The sequence below is a fragment of the Eucyclogobius newberryi genome, unplaced genomic scaffold (genome assembly GCF_026437365.1).
Source record: "Eucyclogobius newberryi isolate DKJ021-1_F unplaced genomic scaffold, fEucNew1.0.hap1 SCAF_5, whole genome shotgun sequence".
Lineage (NCBI taxonomy): Eukaryota > Metazoa > Chordata > Actinopteri > Gobiiformes > Gobiidae > Eucyclogobius > Eucyclogobius newberryi.
The window spans coordinates 25,589,906-25,602,754 of NW_027316167.1; positions in this window are offsets into that span (position 1 = coordinate 25,589,906).

The following is a 12,849-nucleotide window of genomic DNA, read 5'->3' on the forward strand; positions in this document are numbered from 1 at the left end:
TCTATAACTGAGAGCCTAGTAATGAGAAAGATGTGCCAGCCGTCTGCTCACTGTGATAAGATGAGGAAGTTCCCTCAGGGCCCAAAGCATCTCTGACCCAAACATCAACAAAGACAACAAACGGGCTACTGCCCAAACCATTGCCATTTTCCCCTTCCCTCTCATTCATCCTTCCCATGGCATTCATTCCATCTCCACAATCATTACATTTGTATAATTCTTCTTTTTGTCTTAGCCTTTTGACTAAAATTATTAGTCAAGTGTTAGATAAAGTGTTAGTTTTAGCCCAAAGCTTCCCACTTTGCCGGATTATAGCCATGGGCTGATTTCCTTATTCACTTTCTCATTTGTACACCAGAATATTGTACATGTTTTAGTGGTAGGGCAAGCCCGGAGGAAACCTACACAGACACAGGAAGAACATGCAAACTCCACACAGAAAGGCTCCACGCTGTCCAGCAGTTGAACCGAGGACCTTCTCCCTGTGAAGCAAGAGCGCTAACCACTGCGCTACCATGCTGTGCCACACCCCTGGAAGGTCTATAATGGCAACTTTTTAAAGTGCGTACACGTAGCATGTCCGGGGGCTCTCTCAGCTCGCGCTTTCTTTTCTTTTTCTTTTGTTCTCTACTACGAACCATTTTACCATTGTCGAGGTCCCAGAGCCGGACCGTGACGCTTGTGGTAGTTTTGGGACAAGCAGTCAAAGTTAGTTGTGTTCTTTGGGGTTTTGTTAACACTTTTATTTTTTGAATTTCACTTCTTCGTTTGACATTTGTTTTTGGTGCGGGCGGCTTGTGAGGCGTTCGATAGATTCTCTCTTGTGGGAGAATCCTTTGGTGGTGTTGAGTGCGTTGACCTGACCTATTTTGACCTGGTTTTGGTAAATCAGGAGAGGAAAGTGAGTGACCTTAAAGCACCTAGTTTCTTGGCCACAGAAGCTCTGTTAAGTTTAGAGGTGTTGCTCTTTTGGCGTCACTTATCTGTTTTAAGTAGCAGAGAAGCGGCGTGCTCGTCTGTTTCATACGGCCTCGCAGGTCCACTGGTCTCCGCCCTGTAGAGTCCGCCATTGTTGAGGTGGTGGAACTATGTGTTCATTTTGTGTTGACATTAAAATGTAGGGACCCATTTGTGGAGGTACCTTAATAATGAATTAGTTAGTTGGTTGCTTTGTTTATTTGGTACTACTGAAATGTTTGGAAGCGTTTGTATCGGCCTATGTTTTGATTTTGGTCACAGTAATTCCTCGTCGTTATGGGACGCTGTCATAATCCAAGGAGGTGTTGTGGGTCTTTAATGGTTTGTTGGCGCCCCTTTAAAGAGCGTGTTTGTGGCGCTCTCTTTCTGCTCGCCGTCTGCCCGCCACCATTGGGCACCGACCCTTTGCTTCTTTTCCACTACACACTTTTTACAATGTTACCATACACCCCGACCATACATTTATATAGTCTCCCCTGTTTAGAGTTTTGTCATGGTCCCAGGGCTGGCAACAATGAAGTTGAAGAAGTGTCATTCAAAACGAGAAAGATTCAATTTAGAGATAGATTAGAAATGTGACTTTTGTCAAACAGAGCCAGAAACAACAGCTCACCTCTTTTGTCAGTGCCCATACAGCAAAAACCTCTGGATATACCTGCAAAATGTAATCTACAATAGAACCAGGCAGAGGATCAGCCTCTAGGAAAGTGACATCTGTCACTTTGAATGTCCCTCTATGCTCTTCGACTTTTCCCTTTTGTTACAGGTGGTCATTGTGTTGGGAAAATCTCCATAAAAATGAAATTGGCAGGAACTGAACCAAATGAGAACCATCTCAAGAATGAAATAAATCAATACTCATAAATAAATCAATACTAATATAAAAACATGAATAAATAAGAAAACCTTCAACTAATATTGAATTATACTGTTAAATATTTACACTACCCATCAATCAATGACTTTTTTTTGTTTATAATGTGAATATAACCTCTCTCAAACCCATGTTCTACATGTTTATTGCAATCGCAATTCAACTGTTTAAATGCTAATTTGATGTTTTACATTTAGCTGTTTTCTCTGTATGACACTTTGTGCTGAATGAAATAAACAGATCAAGGCTTTAGTGTGATGTCACAGAGCACTTGAATGCAGTGGCCACTGGAGGCAGCACATTATGGAGGATCCTGAGAGCCAAGTTCATTGAAAGAACATTTTCATTGAGTTTTAAAAGTGTATATTTTAAAAACTTATTAACAGAAGCTTTTGTAAAAAGAGTTTTTAAAAGAGTATTCTAAACTCGACTTGATTAATTTACAAATTTACAAAACCCTTTTCATTTGTTTTACTTTTGCTGATTACCCTTTCCCGATAAGCTTTAGCGTGGCGCTCCTGGTCCTCCTGGGTACATTTTTAATAAAAGATAAGGCAGACTATTTATGAGCTCCATGATTGGTTAGCACATTTTGCGTGTTGATTGTCTAGAGATATGAGAGCATTTAGTTTACGTCCATAACATGAAAGAAGAAGACGACGAGACAACTGGTGGCAATGGCGGAGGCAAATATAAGTGCAGCATCAATGGTTTATATTTTATTTATATCACTATGCACATTTGTCCCATCACACCTCAAGAATAATGTTTCCGGACATTTGAACCCAAGCTCTATTTTTAATATAAAGTATTGTTACAAAGTCGATTGGCTGGTAAAGTTGTATTATGAACCAAAAATGGCAATTGTGCAAACATTACGTTGCAATTTCTATATGAGACAATGCTGCCGTCACGGTAACAGAACATTTGCAAAGTTAACTCCCATGTTTTTTTGTTTTTTTTATTCAGTTCTAGTCTTAAACCTTTGACTAAAATGTATTTCTAATTTTAGTCAAGTTTTAATCAAATCATTTTTATCATAGTTTATTTTAGTTGAGGAAAATGTCATGCTAATTTTTAGTTGACTGACTCATAACAGTTTAAGTCAATCAGAAAGAATATGTTTTTTAACTTTGATAAATTGTATGGTATTGCTTAACGGGACATTTTTTTTTTACGTTTCATTTTTGTTTGCTCAGGTTTGGGGCTCTGGGATTAAAAAGTTCAACCTGGATTCAGTCTCCACACATACCTTCAATTCATGTATTTGTATTGTTTGACATCAGTACTTAGTTGAAAAAAATATCAGTAATTTTGGTTGATGAAAATATCAATGCGTAGAAATATCAAACCTTAGTCACAGTTTTAGCCCACAAAATGTCTTAGGATCACTTGTTATTTAGCTTTTATTCAGTAACTATGACAAAGCAGTTTAGTCGATGAAATTAACGCTGCTACAACCCCCAGTCTTTACTTCATTGTCTATTTTCGCAACATTTTCTCCTCCTCAATTCTTTCCCCACTCTTTATCCGTACCCAAATCCAGCCGCACACAAAAGCCGCACCACCATGTAATCGGTTTCATCAGCATTTTTTTTATTAGCTAAAGAAGAATACATGGTAATTAAGGAGCGAGCAGCCATGCGTGACGGTGAGAGGCTTCACCCAGTCGTCCATGTGGAACAGAGAAGGGAAAGCGAGAAGAAAATGGGTTGTGCAGGGGCAAGGACGGGCGGGAAGACGGCTGTGGAGAAAGGGCAAGGAGGAAAAAGGGAGGAGAGATAAGAGCGCCTTGAATAGCGACAGGAAATGAAAGGCTGGAGCAGAAGGGGTCACAATGATTTTGCTCTGGCTGTTGTGTGGAAGAGGACGCCGGCGGAATGGGAAATGAGACTAATGTCCTGTTAATGTGGTCCGAATCACACTGCACCAGTATGACGGACCTCTGCAGCCATCATCTGCCTAATCCCCTGTGTCAACTTAAATGGCCCATTCCGAGCAAGTGCACCGTGAGGCCGCTATCAGAACAAGGACTCCATCGCTGTTTCATGCTAGGCTGGTTTTTATGTTCTTCATTGGGGTTGAATGATACATGTGCTAATGAAGTGGACGAGAGATGCTTCCTCATTGTTGAGCAACTTGATAATGCGCGGAGCCACTGAAGCAAAATCGTACACTCCGGTTATAGGGTGCGTGACTAACTCAAAATTTGCCATAAAACGTTTGCGCTCGTGATTGGCACATGACTCCAGGAGTATATTGTTCCATGTTGTGAACTCCCATGGACTTAATAACCTTCAGTAAGATTTAAAAGAGTTTTGAAATGCATGAATGGACTTGAAAGCGATTGGTGAGACACAGATGACTGTGAATACTAAATCATGAAAGAAACCTACGTTCTAATCAGAGGTGGGTGGTGTAAATCTGTACTCAATTTGTAGTCAATAGGGACGCTGTTTTGAAAATCAAGACGCTTCAACTTTCATCCAAAAGTCATTCACAATCCACGGACCTGGCCTGAGAACTACTGTTCATGCTGCTCTCTCTTGTTAATCTATATGTTTACACTGCTGAAGTTTCACCTGGAACTAATGTTTCTTTGTTACCCCAACAGCTCTGTAATGGGCCATAGCATTCTTATTGTTTGCTGACTAATGAGTACCTGATTAGCACATGACTGGTCCGTAATGTTGGCAGGCCAAAGCCTCAAAATGCAGCATTAGACAGAGGTTAAATTGAACCTTAAACCTCCATTTATGTTTATTTCTTTTGACTAAAAAAATCCTCCTTAACTCCACTGCTGTTTAAACAGCCACTACACAAGAGGCTGCTCTCCTGTTATTATTATTATTTTATTAAGAGTATAAGAGCTTTTCTATGTTGTGTTTTTTAAAGTTTTTTATAAGTTATGTGTTTTTTATTATTTACTTCTGTGGAATTTCCCCATTGTGGGACAAATAAAGGCTTATCTTAGCTTATCAACACAGAAGACATGTAAATTCAGGATTGCAGAGCGTCGTGGATATACACTTATACTTAAAAAAAAAAAAAGTATTATCATTCTTTTTTTCACGGTTAAAAAAATAAACAGACACAGAACTAAAAAAAACAAATAGGGCGGAACCAAATAAAGACAGACCAGTCATATGCTAATCAGATACTAATCTGCGATGAGGGTGCTGCAGTCAGCAAACAATGGGATTGCTATGGCCCATTACAGGGCCCAGACCGAGACCGAAACCGAGACCGAGACCAAGGCAGATCTTTCTTTACTCAACAATGACTATACACATCTTTTTAAAAGCATTGACACAGGAGGTGACCTGACCCTGAGCCATGTCCTGAGCCATGTCCTGAGCCATGTCCTGAGCTATGTCCTGAGCCATGTCCTGAGCCATGTCCTGAGCCATGTCCTGAGCCATGTCCTGAGCCATGTCCTGTGCCATGTCCTGAGCCATGTCCTGTGCCATGTCCTGAGCCATGTCCTGAGCCATGTCCTGAGCCATGTCCTGTGCCATGTCCTGAGCCATGTCCTGAGCCATGTCCTGAGCCATGTCCTGAGCCATGTCCTGAGCTATGTCCTGAGCCATGTCCTGAGCCATGTCCTGAGCCATGTCCTGAGCCATGTCCTGTGCCATGTCCTGAGCCATGTCCTGTGCCATGTCCTGAGCCATGTCCTGTGCCATGTCCTGAGCCATGTCCTGTGCCATATCCTGAGCCATGTCCTGTGCCATGTCCTGAGCCATGTCCTGTGCCATGTCCTGAGCCATGTCCTGTGCCATGTCCTGAGCCATGTCCTGTGCCATGTCCTGAGCCATGTCCTGTGCCATGTCCTGAGCCATGTCCTGTGCCATGTCCTGAGCCATGTCCTGTGCCATATGTCCTGAGCCATGTCCTGAGCCATGTCCTGAGCCATGATACAGAGGTGCCATCTTTATCACAAACCCGTTGCATAATATTATCTGCAAACAATAACAACATAGATAGAATTACACGACATTTCCCCATTTATACACAAAGTACAAATATTATTTGAAGGTAAATTATAATTTACCCATAAGCCCATGTGTTCAAATAATGTACTATTGTCAACATAACGCTTTGGTCACTATAGACATGGTTACCTAACCTCTTACTTGGAAACAAATATTACTGTTGTAAACCCGGTGTAAGAAAACTAAATAGCCATCTCTAGTTGTACAAGACAAAGAAACTATCAACACTATTCAATATTCAGATTATGTTTTATACAGTATGTCAACCTGCATTATAAATTCACACAGTAATTCAAGTGTTGTAGCACTAAGCATGCTTTATTTTCACCAACAATCACCCATCAGGTTGGCCATGCATCACAACACATATTTTTTATTGTGTAATCTAAAGTGTGAGCAGAACAGCACAACACCCACAACACGACCACCAGATCTTTAGCTTCAGCAGAAATGAGTGCAGTCGTGTGTGCGGTGCTGGCGACAAGTCATGCAGAGATGTTCATGCATTTTCCAAACACACTATACTCATTTCACACACACTCGTTACAGCAGAAGCCAGTGGACCAGAGAGACCTAACTCTGAGTATATTTCCTGAAACACGCCGACCACTCTGCCGCCAGTGCTAACATTAATTTTCTGCTGAAACAGCCACTGGCCTGCACGCGGCGAGTTCGCCCAGAGCTGAAATATCAATTATACTGTTCTCCCTGGCAGAGAATGTGTGGAGCTTTAATCTTCACAAAACCAATCAAAATGTCGTCTGGACCGCGCTGAAAGAGAGAATTGTTGGTCACAGTTAAAAAGGGCAGCAGTTCCAACCCTTAAAGTTCTTACTGACACAAAGGAGGTCTAGTGGTGTTAGTTTGTCCCAGGCCTTTAGTGCGTTTGTCTTTCATATGCCACACAGAGCAACACCTCATCGTTCATCGTCCCTCAGTGCCCTGCAGTGAAGACAGTGGGAGTAACAGACTTTTACTGTGTCGAAATAGCTCGAGCAAAATTAATTTCTAACAGATTTTAAGTGTTTCAGTTGAGGAGTTGTGTTTTCACCCTCAGCAAATGTTCAAAAATAATTGAAACAATGTACAAGAATAAGACGTTTTGATTAAGTTCTTTAACTTCACATAACGCCATTTTTCAAATAAAATTAATAATGTATCATAAATAGCATAATAATGTATCATAAATAACATAATACCTAATGTAATAATGTATCATAAATAACATAATACATAAAACAATGTGTGGCCTTTTGACATTGGAAAAATAACTGGAATAAGCACAGACTCAGGTGCTTCATCAATCTTTTAGCTCTAGTTAGCAAATTTCAGATTTATGGATATCAAATCTTTGTATGATCATGGACACACACACACATACACACGCACATACACACACACACACACACACGCACGCATGCACGCACGCACGCACGCACGCACACACACACGCATGCACGCACGCACGCACATACACACACATACACACACACACACACGCACGCACGACACACACACACACACACACACACACACCACACACACACACACACACGCACGCATGCACGCACGCACGCACGCACGCACGCAAACACACACGCATGCACGCACGCACATACACACACACACACACACACACACTTTTACCAACACAAAGGCATTAGACCCAAAAGTCCTCCCCATTCCTCTGTCTTCTTCACACAACGCTGGCCTCCACCGAGCGGCAGCCGCAGCCTCCCTGGCTGGCATATGAAGACTGTAATTTTCCGCCACACTTCCCTGCTGTTCCTGGCTCTTTGCTTGGTGCTGTGGAGATAGCAAACGAGAGAGCAGTGAACAAGGTACAGGCCCCGCCAGCTCTCCTGCCTTTCTGCGATTATTAATGCAGCAGCACCCAGCGTGGCTGCCAGGTTAAAGCAGCAATCATTGTGCACTAAATAAGATCATTCACAGCCTCTTTAAAGGCAGATAGGCAGAGCAGCAAACAAACAGGCCATGTTCTGCCGGAGCTGTGCACGGAGTACACAAACAAAACTTTACAGCAATGTCCTACTGTTCAAAAGATTCATGCTTTTCTGGCACTTTTCTGGCAGAAATTGAATCTCAAATTCATACTTAGAAGTAAAAGAATGCAATGCCTGGATGTGGAGTTTTTTTTTTTCTTTTTTTACATTTCCCTTTGTTTCATTATTGCAGATATTATTTCTATTTATTTGCACCTGATTCTCTTACCAACTACAAGGGGGTGGGCGTTTAACATTACCATATGGCCCCAAACACTCTGAAACCCTGGGTGTTCTCTAACACAGTTTCTGGTAAGTTAGCTTTGGTTTCCAGCGATGCAGGAATGATAGAGGCATTTGTGCTTCAAGCCCTGCATGCAGCCACTGTGACCATGCCCCCCGCAGCTCAAATTGATATTAGATTTGGTTTATGGCTGCTTGGAAAAGCTTTGCCTTCTTCATGGGACTTATAAGTTGTTGAGTTGGGGGATGTCAGCTGCTGTGTTAGAACTATGGAAATCAATGTTGAAGAGGTTGAGGTGTTGAGGTTATTAACATTGTGTTGTGTGCCAATTTCGCTGTATTACACAGTGCTATGATTCCCAATAGATGACCCGAAGCACAATGGATTTTCAAGCGTGGGTTGTGCAGAAATCCATTGGTAATTTCAAACTGATCAATTATCCACTCAGGCTTATCTTTTTCTGCCTTTTGCTTGTTTTTGATCTGCTGTGTGTAGTTGTAACATTGACTGACAAGGTCCCCAAGCTATTTTTCTAACGGTTTTGTGTTTCCAATTGCTTCTCTGGCCTAAGCAATCCTTTATTCATTTTTTTTACATTAGAGATGCCTTGGGTTTGTGGTCAAGTGACATCACTGGAAAAGCAGAAAATCTGAATAAATATTTTCTGGCTGTATAAATGATGATAAGAAGCAATTCCAAATCTTGGCACTATTCTTTGCCATTGCAATGTGAGCATTTCCTAGTTTCTCTTACATTTTTTGTGCATTAATATACATTTTTTCTCTCTCTCCTCAGAACCTTTAGAAGTGGTTTAAATAGTTTGTGCTCTAGCTACAGCAACATGTTCCTATAGACCTCAATGTTGTTTACTTCATCTTGTAGCAAAGGATTATGGGTTATCTCATCTCTATGTTTGACTGAGCAAGAACTCCCTGATGTTGTGGCTCAGAAAGTAGAGAGTGTATGTGTAAAAAGTGTCTCATATTCATCCCATTATGTGATTAAAATAACAAGTTTTAATTTGATTTCATGGTAATTTATTATGCGACCAGTTGGCCACTGTCCAGGATGTACCAAGCCTAAGGCCCGAAGTCAATGGGATAGGCTCCAGTCACCCGCGACCCCGAAAGGGAACAAGCGGTAGAAAATGGATGGATGGATGGATGGATGGTAATTTATTCATTCTTGATCCAACTGCTATGGGCCTTTGGCGGCAAACACATGGTCAGTTAGTCACAGGACTGGGACCAACAAGAGACAAAGGCAAACCATTTCCTCAAATCAAATTAATTTACTATATGGGCAAATAACATAATTTGAATAAGAAACTCTTTAAAACAATGTTTTTTTGTGAACATTTTATAAGGCGTTTACAAGGCTTTAATAGCATTTTTAGATGGTTTACAATACCTTTATGATGTTAATAAACCATTACAAAAACATGCGTATGTGTTTAAACCGTTTATTTGACAGGACAGTTGTAGTGGGAAACATTCGACAAGTACCAAAGGCTGGATTTGAACCGAGGAAACAGCCGCATACATGTGTAGCTTCTACACACACATATATATATATAATGAAGATGAGATACTCAATAGGATGTGATGAAAAAGACAGGAGACAAAGCCAAATGTGGGGAAAGTGCTCACAGTTGTTGCGAGGTGTCCACAGTTTGCTCTGGTGAGGGAAGAAACAGTCAGTGGGGAGAAAGATCAGCGGTTAAAAATAAATAAATAAAAACCCACACAGCTATGGCACTGATAAAGTGAGCGAAGACCACTACCACCACCCAATCTCCCCCTCTATTCTTCCCCATCCCCAACTGCCAAAGCCTTCTTTTTCTGGCATAATAATAGCTCTTTCTTGTTCACTTTTGCCCATCCACAACTTTGCGTTTGGATGTAGCTTAAGCCCTGACAACCGTTCATTGCATAGGCCAAATTATAGGTTTGCAAAGTCCCTCCTACAATTCCCTTCCGAATACACCCGCCCCTACCTTGTCCTTTGTGGCCCAGTCCTGCAGATTTTTTCCTTTTTTTCTTTTCTATCACCAGTTTGTCAAAAGGCCGTATCTTTTAGAAGATTGGAGTTGTCTGATCCGTGCCGGCACATTATCACTGGGATGTAAAAATACCCAGAGTTGGAATTGAAAGAGGGGGGAAAAAAGTTATTAGCACAAAAGATTCCCAGTTGACAGCATGCAGATTTTGCTGACGTCTGTAATATAGTAAGGCCAGTCGGGTGTGCAGGAGTTGACATTGTGTAGAGGTGTTGGCGTCGGGCATCTGCATAAAGTCCCTATACTTTCTGCGAGCCGCCATCATAGCCTCCCTGACAGATTAGAAATTGTACGTGCGGAGGATTCACCACAAATAATGAGAAATGAGTTTTAAATTGTTGCTGAGGCGCCATGGAAAAATGGCTCTGTCAATATGTGATGCGGAGAGTGAAGGGGGGGTGTTAGGAAGGGTTTAGGGTTAAGCGACGAAGACAGAAACAGGAGGGAGAAAAATACCGAGAGAGAGAGAGCGTACAGAATCAGGGGATGACATTGTTTTGGTTTACCGCTTATTACCATCATAATCCTTTGTCCTTTTTTCCCCGCGCTCTGCAGTCCGGGCACACCTCTCGCCTCGTCTCTCGCACGCTCGACACTGTGATTGCCTCGTATTTAAGAAGCCTTCTGTGAGCCGCTGTTCCGACAAATGCTTTTCCAATACCAATCACAGCTGAGTGCACCTCATTTGAATCTGTAAAAGGGGTTTTGATTCCATCAGCAGAATGCTCCTCCAAGCGCTATGTCGGCCTTTCAATACTATGGGAACATGCATAAACCCGCGGATTTCTCTCGCCTCCCATCGCTTATCCATACAGGTTGTCTCTTCATGCCATGTTTTTCCTGTTTAGCACATTTATTTATGTCATGCGGTGGGATCTTAACTTTTTTGACACATTTCATGACTTCAAAGGGCTTATATTTAGCCCAACTAACCTGTGTTTTGTTTGTGCAAGGTTTAGTAATCCTGCTATTTAGTCTGTCTCTCTTGCCAAAGCTCAGAGCTGGCCTATTAGAGCACGTTGTAATGCAGAACTATATGGGGATGAAAAAAAAATACTTTTCTGAGCATTCAAGCCACAATTGCTTGACAATCAGGATTACTGTAATGAAAAAATAAAAAAGTCAAAATACAATTGTGACAAGGCTAATGATGAAGCGAAAACTACATAGCTTAAAAGGTCGTAAAAGTCTTCAAAAAGCCCCAAAAAGCATAAATCATGACCTTTAAACTTTGCATTCACATACCATGATGGTGGCCTATATTGTACATGGGGCTTTAAAGTGTGTATTACAGGTTTTTATGATTTTCTAATTTTTACTTCATTTGGTGTGTTTGTTGTACCTGTTGTAAATAGAAGTGATCAAGTAGCTAGTAGTAGTGCAATCAAGTAGTTATTTGTGGTAAACTTACAGGAAGTGACATCACACGAGGGGCAGTCACAAAGTTTATGCATAATTTACACAAAAGAAACAACTTTTTTGACCCTCTAAATGTTTCAACAAAATAAAGGTGCTCTCATTAATGCTCTCATATATTTTCATTTGTCAAAACAAAATAAAGTGACATTAGATGAGTTTTGGCCCAGTGGTTTTCTAGGTAATATCCTATTGTGATGTCATCAATAATAACCAGGAAGTAAAATGATAAACCTAAAATATATGCCATTCTGGGATTTAAAAAAAAATATTCCTTTTGTTTTTAATCTAAAGATAGATTTATGTTAACTGCATTTTAGTTCAATGTGTAGTCCAACTTGTCATAGGCACTTCAAGCTTGACCATGTCCTACCTGGGTACTCTTTGTTGTGTGAAGTGTGTGCATTCAGGACACTGTTATCATCTTCACTGCAGCAGCTTGTTGACCCTAAAACTTATCAGAGCGTATCTTCCTGCTGGAGCTATCATGTGCCGTTCTGGCCACAAGAAGCTTGGCTAATGCACCCAAATGAAAATCCTTTGTAAATCCCATTGCTTGATTGCTCTGGAGCCACTGAGAATTGTACAGCGTTAATGCTGAAGGACTTCCTGATTCCCAAAGTCATTTTCTCCTCATTACTCACGCGGGTATTAGCACCTCTTGTTTTCCACTGAGATAACACTCTGTACCTAAGCTGGCTCTTACAGCAGTGTCACTATTAGTAGATATTTGTAGGTTAAACATTTTGTTCGGCTGTAATGGATCAAGGGAAACATAAAATGCACAAAAAGTACCAGGGCATTTCAGTCTTTACCTGCAGCTCACTTTTTGTGCTGGTTCCAGTGATACAAGGTACAAAACCAATCATGATAATATGATGCTGAATGAAATGCAAATGAATGTTAGCCCGGTACATATGCCATAAATGTAATTTTGTTGCACTCACTAATGAAGGGGGGCCGCATAAATGCTTGAATGTTGTTATTGCTTTTGGAAATCAAATGGGACATTGGATTTTAAATTGTCCAAATGTGTAAACAACGATAATGTAGAAGAATAACAACAGTAAACCACCTATGAGTATAAAGCAATTGTGACTGAGGGGAGCAGGTGAAATGCCTGAAATCGGGCAATTGTTATGTAAAATACAAATAATGATTTACCCCAATGATGTGCTCTGGACCATGTACACAATCTCACAGCTCTCATTCTTCTATGCTTAAAGTATAGGTACTCGAATATTATTCTGAGATGACTCAAAATGAAAAGACCCAATCTC